At 37.5% G+C, this 19,059-nt stretch overlaps 1 long non-coding RNA gene across 1 annotated transcript in view; it reads right to left on the bottom strand.

Moving 5' to 3' along the window:
• Nucleotides 1-6,618, bottom strand: part of LOC126585858 (uncharacterized) — a 67,576-nt gene extending 60,958 nt beyond the window's left edge. The window contains exon 1 of the long non-coding RNA XR_007610663.1: nucleotides 6,314-6,618. This is a non-coding gene — a long non-coding RNA (uncharacterized LOC126585858). The remainder of the gene's footprint in view (nucleotides 1-6,313) is intronic.
• Between the last annotated feature and the right edge of the window lie 12,441 nt (nucleotides 6,619-19,059).

Here is a 19,059-nt window from a genome sequence, read left to right as displayed (position 1 = left end):
AAACTCAGAAGAAGTTGTCTGAATTCCCTTTCCTTTAAATATTTGCCGAATGGCTTGTGTGACAAAAAATCTCAAATGGTTGAGAGTCAAAACATTTGTAATGTGTATGCCTTCTTATAATAGCATTTCCTTCAGTACCTAGCCCTCCATTTTGAAAGAGTGAGGCTTGGCCCCATAGTCATAATAGTCGACGGTACGTTCACCCATATTTGTCTTGATACGAACTTTTATCCCTCTTGTTGTAATGGGCTTGCTGAGAGTAAAAATCCTTCCTTTTACCAATAAACAGATACATTTGGTGACTTAGCGAGTAGCTAAATGAGGCAGGAGATGATGCAATGGGTGTCTGAATGACCAAGATCTCCTCACTTGGTAGAACTTGACTTCCACTTCCTACTTGTTGATAGGGGTTAACCATATGGGGGTTCCCTTTGCATGTCCTTGCTTCGGCGGAGGCGTGGTTGTAAGCCTGTGCCATCACCTCAGAGTAAATCTTCCAAGTGTTGGCATTGATCATGTACTTGAAGAAACAATCACGTAGGCCTACCGTGAAGGCCTTGAGGGCGGTCTTGTCATCTGCCTCAGCGCAGCGAGAATACTCATAGCTGAAGCGACCGGCATACTCTCGTAGTGACTTGTCCGGCTTCTGGCGAATAATGTACAAGTCATCTACAGAATGCAAGCAATCGGTCTGAAAGATGTGTTGAGAGACAAACAGTTTCCTCAGTTCCTCAAATAAGTCTACTGTCTCAGGTGGAAGATGGCAATACTAGTTTAGAGCTCCGTCAGAGAGGGTGGAGGAGAAGAGAAGACATCGCTCTTCGTCGGTGTGCATCCGATATGCCATTATGGACTCAAAGAGGTTAAGGTGTTCAATTGCGTCATCCCTTCCAGTATATAGTTGTAAACCAAGCTTTTGTTTTGTCTTCGCTTGAAGGGGGCGTCGAGGATCCTTCCTGTGAGAGGGCCAGGCCTGGGTTGGTTCCAGTCAGGTATCTCGGCCTGACGTTTGGCCTTCAACTTGTTTACTTCCTCAATGAGCTGTAGGACAAAGAGGTCCTGAGTGGAGTTTGAGCAAGGGCGTGTGGTTTTTTTATCGCATCTTGGAAGTAGGAAAGTTTGAGTAAGGGCGTGTGGTTTTTTCTTGGACTCGCCGTATTGACTTCCAGGGCAAGTCTGTCAGAATACCTCAGAGTCCCCTGTACCTTCATGTTCCTCTGGGATCTATTGTTCATTCCCTAGATTGGCAGCGGGCCTGGGTTGTGGAAGGGGACCGAGTCTTTCAGAAACCCTTGGGTCATTGATCTTCGAGCAAATGTGGAGGGGATTCTCTCGACATTGCTTTAAGAAGTCTCGGTAGTCACGATAAATAGCTTTCGATCCTTCCAACCCTTTTGTAAGGAAATGTCTTCCTCCACTTCTCTTGCTTCGGGTCGAAGCATCTGGGTTGAGAGAAGTCTCATGTTGATCAATGTTTATATGATTAGCTCGCTCCTCATCAGGGATACCCATGTCAAAGGGAGGTGACCGTCGGTGTTGGGGGGTACCCAGATGATGGTTAATGTCCACAGGGGCAACGAGCTCACATGTTTGAGTACGCCTAGTTTCGTGGAGCGTCTCAAAGAGCTTCTCATACTGCTCCTGGAAGACCTCATTCTTCATTGCTATCTTGTTGTTCTGAGCTTCTAACTTATCGACTTTAGCTTGAAGAGCAACCCTCTTTCCTTCCTTCTTTCATTGCTTCGCACCAGGTGTGAGGGGGTGTCATTCTGTGTGATGTGGCTTCCTTCGCTCCCCATGTCACTGGTGTGGATAAGTATGTAAATAGATAGAGACAAGGAAGCAAACACAAGATATACGTGGTTCACCTAGATTGGCTACGTCCACGGAGTAGAGGAGTTCTCATTAATTGCGAAGGGATTACACAAGTACATAGGTTCAAGCTCTCATTTTGTGAGTACTAGTGAATGATTTAGTACAAATGACATTAGGAAATATTGTGAGAGAATGATCTCTATTTATATAAGAGAGTTTCTAGTTTCATTCTGACTTTGACGAGTGTCGTGTTGTGATTGGCTTCTGATGTTGACACGTGTCGCGCTATGATTGGCTTCTGATGTCGACATGTGTCGCGCTGTGATTGGCCTCCTGGTTGGAGGGAAACTCTTCTGGGTCCTTGACGGTATAACGTTGACCGGTGCTCAGTAGTTTCGGGATTGGTCAAGTATGGTACAAACATCTTCCTAACTTTTCCACTTTGGATTCAAATAATAAGTTCAATGGTTGTATACAGAACAAAATTGATTTTTGAACAAGGCAATTCAAAGCTCGAAAATTTGTATGTTATGCATGAGCTGACTATTTTTTTCCCCACTTTTTCAACTTTGAGCAATTGCAATGTTTTAGCCCAATTTGCTAAAAAAAATGTTTATTTTTAAATTAATTATGTATCAATTAACTTGGAAATGTTATATGAATTTGGTATAAACTTGAATAGAACTTTTTGAATATGCCATTTGCCAACTTATTTTTGGTATGAGAAAAAGATTACACTATATACACACAATGCAATATGATAGGTCTCTAGAAAATGAACTACATACTGATATTTACCCATCTGTTTATATACATATTATAGTAAATGATATAATGTTATTTTACAGTGACCCGACAGTTACAGTGACTCGACCCATTATGACCCGTTAAGAAAAAAAAAATTCTTAAATTTGTACATATCACACATTGCCACATAAATATTACTTCAAAATATTAAAACACATTTGTCGTTTAAGTACTACTTCTACACTCGAAAATAAGAGCCGAATAAACAAACATACATACACTACTAGTCTATCACAAAATATTAAATGTGCAAGGATATGCAAAATGAAAGAGTTTTAGATTTCAAGGTTGTGAAGCCTTTCTCAAAAGTTTAAATCTTGCCAATGGAACTCAAACCTTGCATGTTATTCCTTTTACAAAATCCTCAATTTTCATCGATTATCATGACATAAGATTTTGTGGTATCCACTAGTGTAAATATTTTAAATTGAAGATCAAATTCATTCATTGTATTCATATAGGGTTAAGGAGTGTAGTCGTAAAAATCATCAAAATCGGAGTTAAAATAACTGTTAAATCGTGATTTTTTGTTGATAACCGTCGAAAAGTCTTATCACGTTCGTTACCTGATTTCTGAATGTTTGTTTTTTGCAATTTTTAGCGTATGTGATCTTGAAGCGTATACAAACAAGTTTGATAGTTAGATCATTGAAATTAGTTTCGTAGAATGCATATCCCGTCAAAACGATAGATTTACTAACACTTAAGAATTTATTCATACTTTCATTAAATAGAACATAAGATTTTGTGGTATCCACTAGTGTAAATATTTTAAATTGAAGATTGAGTTCATTCATTGTATTCATATAGGGTCAAGGAGTGTAGCTGTAAAAAATCATCAAAATCGGAGTTAAAATAACCGTTAAATCGTGATTTTTCGTTGACAACCGTTGAAAAGTTTTGTCTTGTTACTTGATCTTTGAATGTTTTTTTTTTGTAATTTTTGGTGTATGCAATCTCGAAGTATATACAAACATGTTTGACAGTTAGATCGTTGAAACTAGTTTCGTAGAATGCATATCCTATTAAAACAATAGATTCACTAACACTTAAGAGTTTATTCATACTTTCATCAAATATAACATAAGATTAGTGTAAATATTTTAAATTGAAGATCAAATTCATTCATTGTATTCGTATAGGGTCAAGGAGTGTAGCTGTAAAAAATCATCAAAATCGGAGTTAAAATAACCGTTAAATTGTGATTTTTCGTTTATAACTGTCGAAAAGTTTTGCCCCGTTATTTGATCTCTGAATGTTTGTTTTTTGCAATTTTTTGGCGTATGCGATCTCGAAGCATTCACAAACAAGTTTGACGGTTGGATCAGTAGAATGCGTATCCCATCAAAACGATAGATTCACTAACACTTAAAAGAGTTTATTCATACTTTCATTAAGTATAGCATAAGATTTGCACTAGTGTAAATATTTTAAATTGAAGATCAAATTCATTCATTGTATTCGTATAGGGTCAAAGAGTGTAGCTGTAAAAAATCATCAAAATTGGAGTGAAAATAACCGTTAAATCGTGATTTTTCGTTTATAACCGTCGAAAAGTTTTGCCCCGTTACCTGATCTCTGAATGTTTGTTTTTTGCAAATTTTGGCGTATTTAATCTCGAAGCATTTACAAACAAGTTTGACTGTTGGATCATTGAAATTAGTTTCGTAGAATATGTATCCCATCAAAACGATAGATTCACTAACACTTAAAGAGTTTATTCATACTTTCATCAAATATAACATAAGATTAGTGTAAATATTTTAAATTGAAGATCAAATTCATACATTGTATTCGTATAGGGTCAAGGAGTGTAGCTGTAAAAAATCATAAAAATCGGAGTTAAAATAACCGTTAAATCGTGATTTTTCGTTTATAACTGTAGAAAAGTTTTGCCCCGTTACTTGATCTCTGAATGTTTGTTTTTTGCAATTTTTGGCGTATACGATCTCGAAGCATTCACAAACAAGTTTGACGGTTGGATCATTGAAATTAGTTTCGTAGAATGCATATCCCATCAAAACAATAAATTCACTAACACTTAAAAGAGTTTATTCATACTTTCATTAAGTATAACATAAGATTTTGTGGTATCTACTAGTGTAAATATTTTAAATTGAAGATTGAATTCGTTCATTGTATTCGTATAGGATCAAAGAGTGTAGCTGTAAAAAATCATCAAAATCGAAGTGAAAATAACTGTTAAATAGTGATTTTTCGTTTATAACCGTCGAAAAGTTTTTCCCCGTTACTTGATCTCTGAATGTTTGTTTTTTGTAATTTTTGGCGTATGCGATCTCGAAGCATTTACAAACAAGTTTAACGGTTGGATCATTGAAATTAGTTTCGTAGAATATGTATCCCATCAAAACGATAGATTCACTAACACTTAAAGAGTTTATTCATACTCATAAGATTTTATGGTATCCACTAGTGTAAAGATTTTTAATTGAAGATCAAATTCATTCATTGTATTCATATAGGGTCAAGGAATGTAGCTGTAAAAATCATCAAAATCGGAGTTAAAATAACCGTTAAATCGTGATTTTTTGTTGATAACCGTCAAAAAGTTTTGCCCCGTTACCTTATCTCTGAATGTTTGTTTTTTGTAATTTTTGGCATATGCGATCTTGAAGCATATACAAACAAGTTTGACGGTTGGCTCGTTGAAATTAGTTTCGTAAAATGCATATCCCATTAAAACGATAGATTCACTGACATTTTGAGTTTATTTATACTTTCATTAAGTATAACATAAGATTTTGCGGCATCCACTAGTGTAAATATTTTAAATTGAAGATCGAATTCATTCATTGTATTCATATAGGGTCAAGGAGTGTAGCTGTAAAAAATTATTAAAATCGGAGTTAAAATAATTGTTAAATCGTGATTTTTCGTTTATAACCATCGAAAAGTTTTGTCCCATTACTTGATCTCTGAATGTTTGTTTTTTGCAATTTTTGGCGTATGCGATCTCGATATATATACAAACATGTTTGACGGTTGGATTGTTGAAACTAGTTTCGTAGAATGCGTATCCCATCAAAACAATAGATTTACTAATGCTTAAGAGTTTATTCATACTTTCATTAAGTATAACATAAGATTTTGTGGTATCCAGTACTGTAAATATTTTAAATTGAAGATTGAGTTCATTCATCGTATTCATATAGGGTCAAGGAGTGTAGCTGTAAAAAATCATCAAAATCGGAGTTAAAATAATCGTTAAATCGTGATTTTTCGTTGATAACCGTCGAATAGTTTTGTCCTGTTACTTGATCTCTGAATGTTTTTTGCGATTTTTTGCCGATGCAATCGCGAAGCATATACAAATAAGTTTGATGGTTGGATCATTGAAATTAGTTTCGTAGAATTCGTATCCCAACAAGTTCAATGCTATATATATTTAATTATTAAGTAGATTTAAATTTATTTATTTTGTACGTATAACACTCAAGAAATTGAATGTTATGTATATTTAAGCCTATTCAATGGTCACCAATTTTTAATACAACAACAACAACAACAACAAAGCCTTTTCCCACTAAGTGGGGTCGGCTATATGAATCCTAGAACGCAATTGCGCTCGGTTTTGTGTCATGTCCTCCGTTAGATCCAAGTACTCTAAGTCTTTTCTTAGGGTCTCTTCCAAAGTTTTCCTAGGTCTTCCTCTACCTCTTCGGCCCTGAACCTCTGTCCCGTGGTCACATCTTCGAACCAGAGCGTCAGTAGGCCTTCTTTGCACATGTCCAAACCACCGTAACCGATTTTCTCTCCTCTTTCCTTCAATTTCGGCTACTCCTACTTTACATCGGATATCCTCATTCCTAATCTTATCCTTTCTCGTGTGCCCACACATCCAACGAAGCATCCTCATCTCCACTACACCTACGTGTTGATGCTTCACCGCCCAACATTCTATGCCATACAGCATTGCCGGCCTTATTGTCGTCCTATAAAATTTTCCCTTGAGCTTCAGTGGCCTACGACGGTCACACAACACATCGGATGCACTCTTCCACTTCATCCATCCCGCTTGTATTATATGGGTGAGATCTCCATCAAATTCTCCGTTCTTTTGCAAGATATATCCTAGGTAGCGAAAACGGTTGCTCTTTGGTATTTCCTGATCTCTGATCCTCACCCCTAACTCATTTTGGCCTCAATTTGCACTGAACTTGCACTCCATATATTCTGTCTTTGATCGGCTTAGGCGAGGACCTTTAGATTCCAACACTTCTCTCCAAAGGTTAAGCTTCGCGTTTACCCCTTCTTACGTTTCATCTATCAACACTATATCGTTTGCGAAAAGCATACACCAAAGAATATCATCTTAAATATTAAGTTTGTGATCTTCGCTAGATTGCTCCGGTCATTAGTGTGGATAAGTATGTAAATAGATAGAGACAGGAAGCAAACACAAGATGTACGTGGTTCACCCAGATTGGCTACGTCCACGGAGTAAAGGAGTTCTCATTAATTGTGAAGGGTTTACACAGTATATAGGTTCAAGCTCTCCTTTAGTGAGTACAAGTGAATGATTTAGTACAAATGACATTAGAAAATATTGTGGAAGAATGATCTCGTAATCACGAAACTTTTAAGTACCGAAGTGTGGTATCGTCTTCACTTGCCTTATCTGTCTCATAGGTAGATGTGGCATCTTCTTTGGAAGTACTCTTCCTCCTTCCAGAGGTGGTATCTTTAACTGGTGGAGATGCACAAGGTAATGTATCAATTTCACTTGACGCTTACTTGTAGTTTCAGGCTTGGTCAAGCGCGATACAAACCATGTAGTAGGAGTCCCCCAAGTCGCCGAGCTAGGGGATCTGCTGAAAGAGGTGACAGACAAGGTAAGCAATCAGAGCTCCAAGCAATCAGTCCCAGATCAGAAGTTTGATTTCAAGTTCTGGCTGATTGTTATCCTTCTCCTTATCTTGCAGGTAGCATGAAGGATAAAGAGAAGAAAAGGAGAAAATGTGATATGAGATACTTTTGCTTTTGAAGAAGTAACTTTCCACAGGCTTATTCTTGAACTGGGCTGGAGGGTTTTCTTGTTTCCGCCAGAGTATAAGGCCAACTGAAGAATTTGAGGGTCAAAACAAGTCCATCAAATCTAGAGTACATTCAACCCTGCTGATATGGGATACTTTTGCTGTTGACAAAGTAGTGGATGTATCGGCACATGTTCTGTTGCACTTGTCTCCACATGCTTCCTTGTATCATTCTCACTTGCCCTATTTGTTTCTCAGGCAGATGTGGTATCTTCTTGGGAAGCATAAGATGTTGAAGATGAGTACTCGAGAGCAATGGGGTTCCAGGCAGTCAGTTATGGACTGGAAGCTTGATTCCAAGTGCTGACTGATTGCTCTCTTTCTCATTGTCTTACAGGTAAGAACAAGGCCAAAGGAAAAGATAGGGAAAAAGCATGATATGGGATACTCTTGCTTTTAACCCTGATGATAAGAGATATTCTTGCTCTAGTGTAGCTTGTTTGCAGAGGTATTCTCGGGGGGAAAGAAAGCTGAGTATTTCGAGAGGCTTCGTTGGGAGTGCCCTCTCAGATATGAGGAAGGGTTGAGCATTTTTACAGGTCTGCCTGTCCGTTGAGGATGGAGGTCGACATATATAGGAGTCTCCCTAACAAGGAGTAATACTATTCTTTTACCCTGCTTGGTCATAGCACGGTAGTGGGAGCTGCCAACTTCACGTGTTTTAACTCTGTCAGAGCACTTTGAAAAAGTGGTCTGTGGTATCTGGAAAGCTGATGTTACGTGTGAAGATTACAGACAAGCTTTATCCAAGGAGATCTGGCTCTCGAAGTTGAGAAAGCGGTGTGAGGATTACAGACAAGCTTTATCTAAGGGGCTCTCGAAGTTGAGAAAGCTGTGCCTCTTCGATTTTCGAACAAGCAATCCTGTCAGGGATCTGTCTCTCGAGATTCGGAGAACGGTGCCTCTTCGATTTTTGAGAAAGCAATCCTGCTAGAAGTCTGGCTCTCGAGATTCGGAGAGCGGTGTCTCGTCGCTTTTTGAGAAAGTAATCATGTTGGGAGTCTAGCTCTCGAGATTCGGAGGACGGTGCCTCTTCGATCTTGAAGCAAGCAATCTTGTTGGGAGTGTTTTCTCGAATGTGAGTAAAGGTTAGGCCTGTTTGCTAGTCTACCTTGCCACGGAGCACAGAGGTTGACCCACAGGAACTTTCCAATTATCCAGCAATGGTCCTGTTCCTTTACCCTTGTGGGTAATAATATGGTAGCTAGACCTTCAAAATTTATGTGTCTAAACTTTGTTAGTGTTGTTTCTTTGCTATTCTTTTACCCTTCTTGGTCATAGCGATGTAATGGGAGCTGCAAGCTTCACGTGTCTAAACTTTGTCAGAGATTTTTGGCAAAGTTATCTGTGGTACCCGTGAGCTGATGTTGCGTGTGGAAAATGAATGATTGAACAATAACATTCACGTGCTTTCTACTTCACTAGAAATCTTCGATAGAATGCCCGTAATTTCCGCAAAGTTGAGTGTGCATGTGACAGGTGCTGATAAGGCTGAAAAAGCAGGCGCCTCTTCGATTTCTGAGATCGGCCCTCGTGGTCTCTGAGCAGCCCAGCTTTTGAGAAAGCAAGCGCCTCTTCGATTTCTGTGATCGACCTTCGTGGTCTTTGAGTAGCCCAGCTTTTGAGAAAGCAAACGCCTCTTCGATTCCTGAGATCAGCCCTCGTGGTCTCTGAGCAGCCCAGCTTTTGAGAAAGCAAACGCCTTTTCGATTTCTGAGCAGGCACCTCTTCGATTTCTGAAGCTCCATCGAGTGCGGATTTTTATAGAGGCTGGTATTAAGTTCCAAAGCATACTTGAATCTTCACCAGTAGAAGCTCCCTTCTTGCATTTCTAAGATCTTGATTTGTCCGACCTCTTTTCTCTTCAACACCTTTGAAAATGTCTGGCCCCTCCGACCGTCGTTTTGACTTGAACCTTGTTGAAGAGGCAGCCACGCCTTCTCCAGACAACATATGGTGCCCATCCTTCTTATCCCCTACTGGTTCTCTTACCGTTGGGGATTCCGTGATGAAGAATGATATGACCGATGCGGTGGTGGCCAGGAACCTTCTTACTCCCAAAGATAACAGACTACTTTCCAAACGGTCTGATGAGTTGGCTGTTAAGGATTCTCTGGCTCTCAGTGTTCAGTGTGCAGGTTCTGTGTCTAATATGGCCCAACGCCTATTTGCTCAAACCCGCCAAGTTAAATCATTGACGGCTGAAGTGATGAGTCTCAAACAGGAGATTAGAGGGCTCAAGCATGAGAATAAACAGTTGCACCGGCTCGCTCATGACTATGCTACAAACATGAAGAGGAAGCTTGACCAGATGAAGGAATCTGATGGTCAGATTTTACATGATCATCAGAGGTTTGTGGGTTTGTTCCAAAGGCATTTATTACCTTCGTCTTCTGGGGCTGTACCGCATAATAAAGCTCCAAATGATCAACCTCCGATGCCTCCTCCTTCTAGGGTGCTGTCCAGTACTGAGGCTCCGAATGATCCCCTTCCGGTGCCTTCTCTTTCTGGGGCTTTGCCGACTGCTGAGACTTCTCCTAAGCAACCTTTGTGAAGGCTCCCTCTTGTTTGTTTATTTTGACTCGTGTATATGTACATATTTGTAACTTCTTAGAGATATCAATAAATAAGCTTTGTTTCATTTCAACGTATTGTGTTAAATACACCAAAGCCTTCTTCACTAAGTTCTTTGAATTTTTCTTTTGTTGAAGCTTGTATGTTGAAGCTTTGTGAGTGGAGCATGTAGATTGAGGTAGTGTTCCCTTAATTTCCTGAGTGGGGAAAACTTCTCGATTGGAGACTTGAAAAATCCAAGTCACTGAGTCGGGTCGGCTATATGAATCTTAGAACGCCATTGTGCTCGATCCTGTGTCATGTCATCCGTTAGATCCAAGTACTCTAAGTCTTTTCTTAGAGTCTCTTCCAAAGTTTTCCTAGGTCTTCCTCTACCCCTTCGGCCCTGAACCTCTGTCCCGTAGTCGCATCTTCTAACCGGAGCGTCAGTAGGCCTTCTTTGCACATGTCCAAACCACCGTAACCGATTTTCTCTCAGTTTTCCTTCAATTTTGGCTACTCCTACTTTACCTCGGATATCCTCATTCCTAATCTTATCCTTTCTCGTGTGCCCACACATCCAACGAAGCATCCTCATCTCCGCTACACCCATTTTGTGTACGTGTTGGTGCTTCACCGCCCAACATTTTGTGCCATACAGCATCGCCGGCCTTATTGTCGTCCTATAAAATTTTCCCTTAAGCTTCAGTGGCTTTTTTTTAAGCTTCAGTGGCCGTCACCAATTTTTAATATTTAATTTAATATATATATATATAATTATTACAGTTTTTAGGGGTATAAAATTGTTAAATTAATATATATAATTATTATAGTATTTTTTAGGGTTATAAAATTATAAAATTAATATTTTGGTTATCGTGTTACCCACGTGTATACCCGAACCAACCCATTATCTTAACAGGTGCTTATTGGGTTACTTGATAACAACTTGATTCGTTATCGTATCGTGTCGTGTTAGGAATTGTCGGGCCTAGTCACACCCTATTGGTTCTAAGCATAAATATACCAAAATGGATTTTCAATTTTCCATTTTACATATTCATTGGTTCAAATTTAAATGCCATTGTAAACTTAGACATCTATTCATTACACTAAATTCAAGTTTACAATTTTTTCAAACATATTTATTTATACAATTTCTAATCTCGCAGCAACTCGCAGGTAGAATTTCTAGTGTTATTCTATTTCAACGTTAATTTTAATGCAGTCGAGCATATAGTGATCATGTCACAGTTGAATGATGTTGATGCCTAAAGTTACATCAGTGGACAATTCAGTTATACCCACTCCCCTCCATAATGTCGTGGGACTGTTGCCAACAACTTCTTGATCAAGAAATTATCGCCCTTGCAACCGGGAAAAAATAAAATAAAATTATTGTCCTCAATGGCAACACCAATAATGTGGGGGAACTACTATATTTGCATTTTGCCTTCACATAAACACTTATGATTAAGACTTATGTTTAGCTACAATTCTTGTAACTTGATTTTAATCGTACTTTGTGCTTTTTAACTCAAAAAGTCGCAACTTTACTCATTGAAACTTAAAATTGGCTCCATTTTAATTTGTTTTTGTTTTTCTGTCAATAGACATTAAAATTGCCGACGTGTATGGGTAAAATTGTAATATCATAAGCTTATTTTTTTGCTACGCCCTGAGAACTCGATTTTGATTCCGTTTTGCTTCTGAAACTCAAAAGTTATCATTTACACTATGAAATTTGAAATTTGCTCCACTTTGACTTGTGGACTGTCTCTCTCTTCTCCCTGAAACTCAAAAGTCGCTCCTGAAATATATGTGGGACCTACCACCCAATAAGACTATGCCACATGTGCCAATAAATTTGATTATAATCTCCACTATATTTTACCATTCAATAATCAGAAATATTAAATTTAAAAGAAGAAATTTTAAGTATTGGAATTTTTTTTAGGAAAACTAACGAAAAGTCTAAAAAAACTTTAGTTTTAATGAAAAATGACAAATAAATGTGTAGTAAATAATACCCTGGAAAGGTAAAATGTGATTTTTCGTTAAAAGTGAATAGTACCAGGAGTGTTTCGTTAAAACTCTTTATTTTTTTGGGTTGTTGTGCTTAAGTTGCAAAGATCTGGAAAAAATAAATGGGTTCTTTAGAGAAAGGCCCTTGAAACTCCTATTTTTCAAACAAAAACCCACCCAATAATAAATATTGAAATAAAACCCAAAATTCAAATAGACTACCATGTAGACAAATATGTAACCAATTATTACAACATATTTACAACTTATGCCACAAAACCCTAATTATGTCAATAAATAGTATTACTCACCCTAATTATGATTAGCAATTAACCCCATATGGAAATTTACCCTTCTTGTATCATAAATATTAGTAACATGTATATATATACACTAATTTATCCATATTCATAAACAATTATGGGCACATTTTTCGTATGAAAAAAGAAAATCCTTTGTATAATCAATTATTTTGCATCAAATAATATTGTTTGATAAAAAAAAAAAACAAACCAATTAATGTTCTCTATGTTGTAGGTAAATTATTTTACATAGATTAGACATTTTTTATTTGTTATTATATATGCATGTTAAAAATAATTTATCTATATTTATATGTAAAATATAAGTAAATTAATTTTGAATCAAATAGCATTTATTTTGTAGGTAAATTAAAATAGTAGTTACATTATTTTGGTCAAGTTAAACAGTGCCTAAATTATTTTGTAAAAACTAAACCAAGATAAATTATCACCATTAAAATGAAACAATAGATACGTTATTTTTTTTATTTGATTAAACAATAGGTAAATTACATTGTAGCATATTTAGATAAAAAAAGCTGTGTACTTTTTTTTTTTTTTTTTTTCAGAGGCCGAGCTGCTGTTATCTATGGCTTGTGATGTGAGAAGCTCACCAACTTACAGAAAGTTTGACTTTTCAAGTATTTCACGACCCCCTTGTGCGTGCATGTAATTATTTCGTAGCTCTAAGTTCGCTTTTGCTCACCCGTAATTCAAAGTAACTGTTCATCTTTATAGAATTAATGTAACCACTCTACTTTCTTTGTAAAAAAAAAAAAAGGAAAATTGAAAGTAGTAGATATATTATTTTTAACTAAATTTCCTTTATTTGTAGGTGAATTATTTGTATGCATTATTATATATATATATATATTGGGCACATTTTATTCCTAATATATATTTGTGCAATGATTCACCTATATTATTATATAAAATATAGATAAATTTCTTTTGAATCAAATAACATTTCTTTAATTTTATAAGTAAATTATTTTGCATGTATTATTACTGGACAAATTTTATAGTGCCCTTTCAGATTTTCATTTGGGTAAGAAAATGACAAGATCAAATTAAAATTGTCAAATTTTATGCAAATTTGAAAAACAATTACAAAATCTTAAGGAAAGTATAACATTAATGCATTTTTTTTCATTAATCCTTCCCTTCAAATCTGCATAGAATTTAATGTATACATTAAAACTTTAATTAGGGGTGTTTTAGGCATCTAAAGAATGCAAAATGTGTAAAGGCAAATAGAATTAATGACTTTGCTTATGTGGAGCCTAGTCATTGGGTTTTATTCAGGTAAAACGACTATGTCGGGTTTTATGTAAAGAAACTTGAGTTTCAAGGGCTAAAATCATATTTTCAGAAAATAAAAAGAACTAATTAGCCTGTTGCACCCAAATAAAACCCACAAAACGAAAAAAGAGTTATTTACTATAATTCCACATATAGCAAATCAATCTTACAGAAAGCGAGAGAGGCTAGGTTGATAATGAGGAACAGAGAAAGGAAGTTCTCGCCGGCGAGATGGGGTTGGTAGTGATAGGATAAACGATGCTAGAAAGTCGTTCTCCTCCTTTTGGATTTGGTTCACCATTTTACCATAATACCAATTGCTCTGTTTCACATATGCATTTTTTAATTCGCATCAACACATTTGGTGGCTTTTAAATGGAATTAATAGAATTAAGGCAATTTGAAGTGATTGAATTTTATGGAGTAAAATGCCAATTTTTGGCTTTCAGGGGGTAAAGAGAGATCAAATCGGGTTCCAGAGGCATAGGTAAAAATAAACCTATGATATTATAATTTTACCCATTCACGTGAACAACTTTAACGATAATTATTTGACAGAAGAAACAAAAATATGGTAAAGTGGAGCGAATTTTGAGTTTCATGGAGTAATGTGTCGACTTACGAGTTACAAAAAGCAAAATGGGACCAAAATCAAGTTCTAAAAAGACGAAACTAAAAATAAGCCCATGACTATACCATTTCAAATGAATAAACATAAAAAATAATGAACATAAAAATAAATTAAAAAAAAAAAAACTGTTATTGGCACTCTAAAAATCTCATTATGCACCTCATAAATGTATTTTTCTTTCTAATTTTAAAACGTTTGAGGTGCAAAATGAGATTTTTGGAGTGTCAATAACAATTCTAAAAAAAATGTGAAAAAGGAGAAAAATGTGTTCATAAAATTTTTCCCACAAAGTTATGTTGAAAAGAAAAATTATATATGCCACAGACAAGTGAGATTAATATATTGGTTAGTCAACGATATTTTAAATAAAATAATGGTATCGGTACTATTTAGTTTGAAAGTTGATACTACAATGCAATAACGTTTAAACTCGTTTGGATGTGTTTTAAAAATGACTGAAACCGTTTTTAAAAAAATTATTTTTGGGTTCTAAAAGTATTTGAAGTGTTTTATGAAAGAAACATCAGTTATGGGCTTTTTCTAGGAAGCACTTTAAGTGCTTTTCCAAGATTTACTTGCATTTTTATTAAAAATTGGTTCTAAAAAAATTTTCACCAAAAGCGATTTTAGTCATTTTAAAAGCACATCCAAACGAGCTCTAAATATATTTTTCTACCTTAATAGTGTAATATGACTTTACACCATAAAAGCCAAACTTGTTATAATATTACCAATGTTATTTTATGCAATTAATTATGTTGATGCACAAAATCAGTGAGGACTTTGGTACAATAGAAAGTGTTAAGTTTGTGACCTTCGCTAGATTGCTCCAGTCACTAGTGTAGATAAGTATGTAAATGGATAGAGACAGGAAAGCAAATACAAGATGTACGTGGTTCATCCAGATTGGCTATGTCTACGAAGTAGAGGAGTTCTCATTAATTGTTAAGGGTTTACACAAGTACATGGGTTCAAGCTCTCCTTTAATGAGTACTAGTAAATGATTTAGTACAAATGACATTAGCAAATATTGTGAGAGAATGATCTCTATTTATAGAAGAGAGTTTCTAGTTTCATTCTGATATTGACAAGTGTCGTGTTGTGATTGGCTTCTAATGTTGACACGTGTTGTGCTATGATTGGCTTCTGATGTCGACACGTGTCGTGCTATGATTGGTTTCTGATGTCGACACGTGTCGCGTTGTGATTGGCCTCCTGGTTAGAGGGAAACTTTTCTGGGTCCTTGACGGTATAATGTTGACCGGTGCTCAGTAGTTTCGGGATTGGTCAAGTATGGTACAAACAGTGCTCCCCTAAGTTCCTGAGTGAGGGAAGCTCCTCGGTTGGGGACTTGTAAGATCCAAGCCATTGAGTAATCACGAAACTTCTAAGTACTGAAGTGTGGTATCATTTTCACTTGCCTTATCTGTCTTATATGTAGATGTGGTATTTTCTCTGGAAGTACTTTTCCTCCATCCAGGGGTGGTATCTTTAACCAATGAAGATGCACAAGATAATGTATCAATTTCACTTGAAGCTTACTTGTAGTTTCGGGCTTGCTCAAGTGCGATACAAAACCCTATAGTAGGAGTCCCCCAAGTCGCCGAGTTAGGAAATTTGCCGAAAGAGGTAACAGACAAGGTAAGCAATCAGACTTCCAAGCAAGCAACCTGGATCGGAGGTTTGACTTTGGCTTCCGGTTGATTGTTCTCCTTCTCCTTATGTCGTAAACAGCAACAAGGATAAGGAGAAGTAAATGGAGAAGAGATGATATGAGATACTTTTTCTTTTGAAGAAGTAACTTTCCACATGCTTATTCTTGAACTGGGCTGGAGGGTTTTCTGGTTTCCTCCAGAGTATAAGGCCGACTCAAGAATTTAAGGGTCAAAACAAGTCCATCAAATCTAGAATACATTCGACCATGATGATATGGGATACTTTTGCTGTTGACAAAATAGTGGATGTATCGGCACGTGTTCTGTTACGCTTGTCTCTACATGTTTCCTTGTATTCTTCTCACTTGCCATATCTGTTCATCAGGCAGATGTGGTATCATCTCTGTAAGCATAAGATGTTGAAGATGAGTACTCGAGAGCAATGCCATGTAAGTAATCAGGTAAGGGGTTCCAGGTAGTCAATTCTTGACTGGAAGCTTGATTCCAAGTGCTGACTGATTGCTCTCTTTCTTCTTGTTTTGCAAGTAAGAACAAGGCCAAAGGAAATGACTGGGAAAAAGCATGATATGGGATACTCTTGCTTTTAACCCTGATGATATGAGATAGTCTTGCTCTAGTGTGGCTTGTTTGCAGAGGTATTATTAGGAGGAAAAGAAGCTGACTATTTCGAGAGACTCTGCTGAGAATGCCCTCTCGGATGTGAAGAAAAGTTGAGCATTTTTTTTTATTTGCAGGTTTACCTGGCTGTGGAGGATGGAGGTCGACATATATAGGAGTCTCCCTAACAACAAGTAGTAGTGTTATTCCTTTACCCTTCTTGGTCATAACAATGTAGTGGGAGCTGCAAGCTTCACGTGTTTTAACTTTGTCAGCGCACTTTGAAAAAGTGGTCTGTGGTATCTGGAAAGTTGATGTTGAGTGTGAAGATTGCAAACAAGCTTTATACAAAGAAATCTGGCTCTCGAAGTTCGGAGAGCGGTGCCTCTTCGGTTTTCGAACAAGCAATCTTGTCAGGGATCTGACTCTCGAGATTATGAGAACGGTGCCTCTTCGATTTTTGAGAAAGCAATCCTGTTGGGAGTCTAACTCTTGAGATTTGGAGAGTAGTGTCTCTTCGATTTTTGAGAAAGTAATCCTGTTAGGAGTCTGGCTCTCGAGATTCGGAGGGCGGTGCCTCTTCGATTTTTGAGCACGTAATCCTGTTGGGAGTCTGGCTCTCGAGATTTGGAGAGCTGTGCCTCTTCAATTTTTGAGAAAGCAATCATGTTGGGAGTCTGACTCTTGAGATTCGGAGAGCAGTATCTCTTCGATTTTTTAGAAAGTAATCCTGTTGGGAGTCTAGCTCTCGAGATTCGGAGGGCGTTGCCTTTTCAATTTTTGAGCACTTAATCTTGTTGGGAGTCTGGCTCTCGAGATTCGGAGAGCGGTGCCTCTTCGATTTTTGAGCAAGCAATCTTGTTGGGAGTGTTTTCTCGAATGTGAGTAAAGGTTGGGCATTTTTGCCAGTCTGTCTTGCCACAGAGCACGGAGGTTGACACACATTGGGACTTTCTAGTTATCAAGCAGTGGTGATGTTCCTTTACCCTTGTGGGTAATAGTAGGGTATCTGGACTTTCAAAATTTATGTGTCTAACCTTTGTCAGAGATCTTTGGCAAAGTTATCTGTGGTACCCAATGAACTGATGTTACGTGTGGAAAGTGGTGCCTCTTCGGAATCCAGATAGTGGTGCCTCTTCGATTTTTGAACCAATGGCCCTGTTGCCCTTTCTTTTATAAGGGCACTAATTGTGTGCAAGAAGTACATTCAGAGAGTTATTGCTTGTAGGAATTTTCCCTCTACTTCAGAGATTTATTGCACCTCATTTCTCCTTCATCATTTCTGAGAATGTCTGGCCCATCCGACCGTCATTTTGACTTGAACTTTAGTGAAGAGGCAACCATGCCTTCTCAAGACAACATATGGTGCCCATCCTTCTTATCCCCTACTGGTCCTCTTACCGTTGGGGACTCTGTGATGAAGAATGATATGACCGCTGCGATGGTGGCTAGGAACCTTCTCACTCCTAAAGATAATAGACTACTTTCCAAACGGTCTGATGAGTTGGCTGTTAAGTATTCTCTGGCTCTCAGTGTTCAGTGTGCAAGTTCTGTGTCTAATATGGCCCAACGCCTATTTGCTCGAACCCACCAAAATGAATCATTGGCGACTGAAGTGATAAGTTTCAAACAGGATATTAAAGGGCTCAAGCCTGAGAATAAACTATTGCACAAGCTCGCACATGACTATGCTACAAACATGAAGATGAAGCTCGACCAGCTGCAGGAAACTGATGGTCAGATTTTACTTGATCATCAGAGGTTTGTGGGTTTGTTCCAAAGGCATTTATTGCCTTCATCTTCTGGGGTTGTACTGTATAATGAAGCTCCAAATGATCAACCTTCGGTGCCTCCTCCTTCTGGGGTTCTGCCTAGTACTGAGGCTCCGAATAATCACATTCTGGTGCCTCCTCTTTCTAGGGCTCTGCCGACTACTGAGATTTCTCCTGAGCAACCTTTTTGAAGGCTCCCTCTTGTTTGTTTATTTTGATTCATGTATATATACATATTTGTAACTTATCGGAGATATCAATAAACAAGCTTTGCTTCATTTCAACATATTGTGTTAAATACACCAAGGCCTTCTGCACTAAGTTCTTTGAATTTTTCCTTTTGTTGAAGCTTTATGAGTGAAGCATGTAGGTTGAGGTAGTGCTCCCTTAATTTCCCGAGTGAGGAAAACTTCTCGGTTGGAAACTTGAAAAAATCCAAGTCACTGAGTGGTCGTGAGACTTCCGAGTATCAAGGTGCAATAGCATATGGTAAGAGTCCCCCAAGTTTCAGGTCGAGGGAGTTGA

Source organism: Malus sylvestris, chromosome 10 (genome assembly GCF_916048215.2).
Source record: "Malus sylvestris chromosome 10, drMalSylv7.2, whole genome shotgun sequence".
Taxonomy (NCBI): Eukaryota; Viridiplantae; Streptophyta; class Magnoliopsida; order Rosales; family Rosaceae; genus Malus; species Malus sylvestris.
The sequence above is the reverse complement of the archived record's forward strand: the minus strand, read 5'-3'. Positions and strand labels throughout refer to the sequence as shown.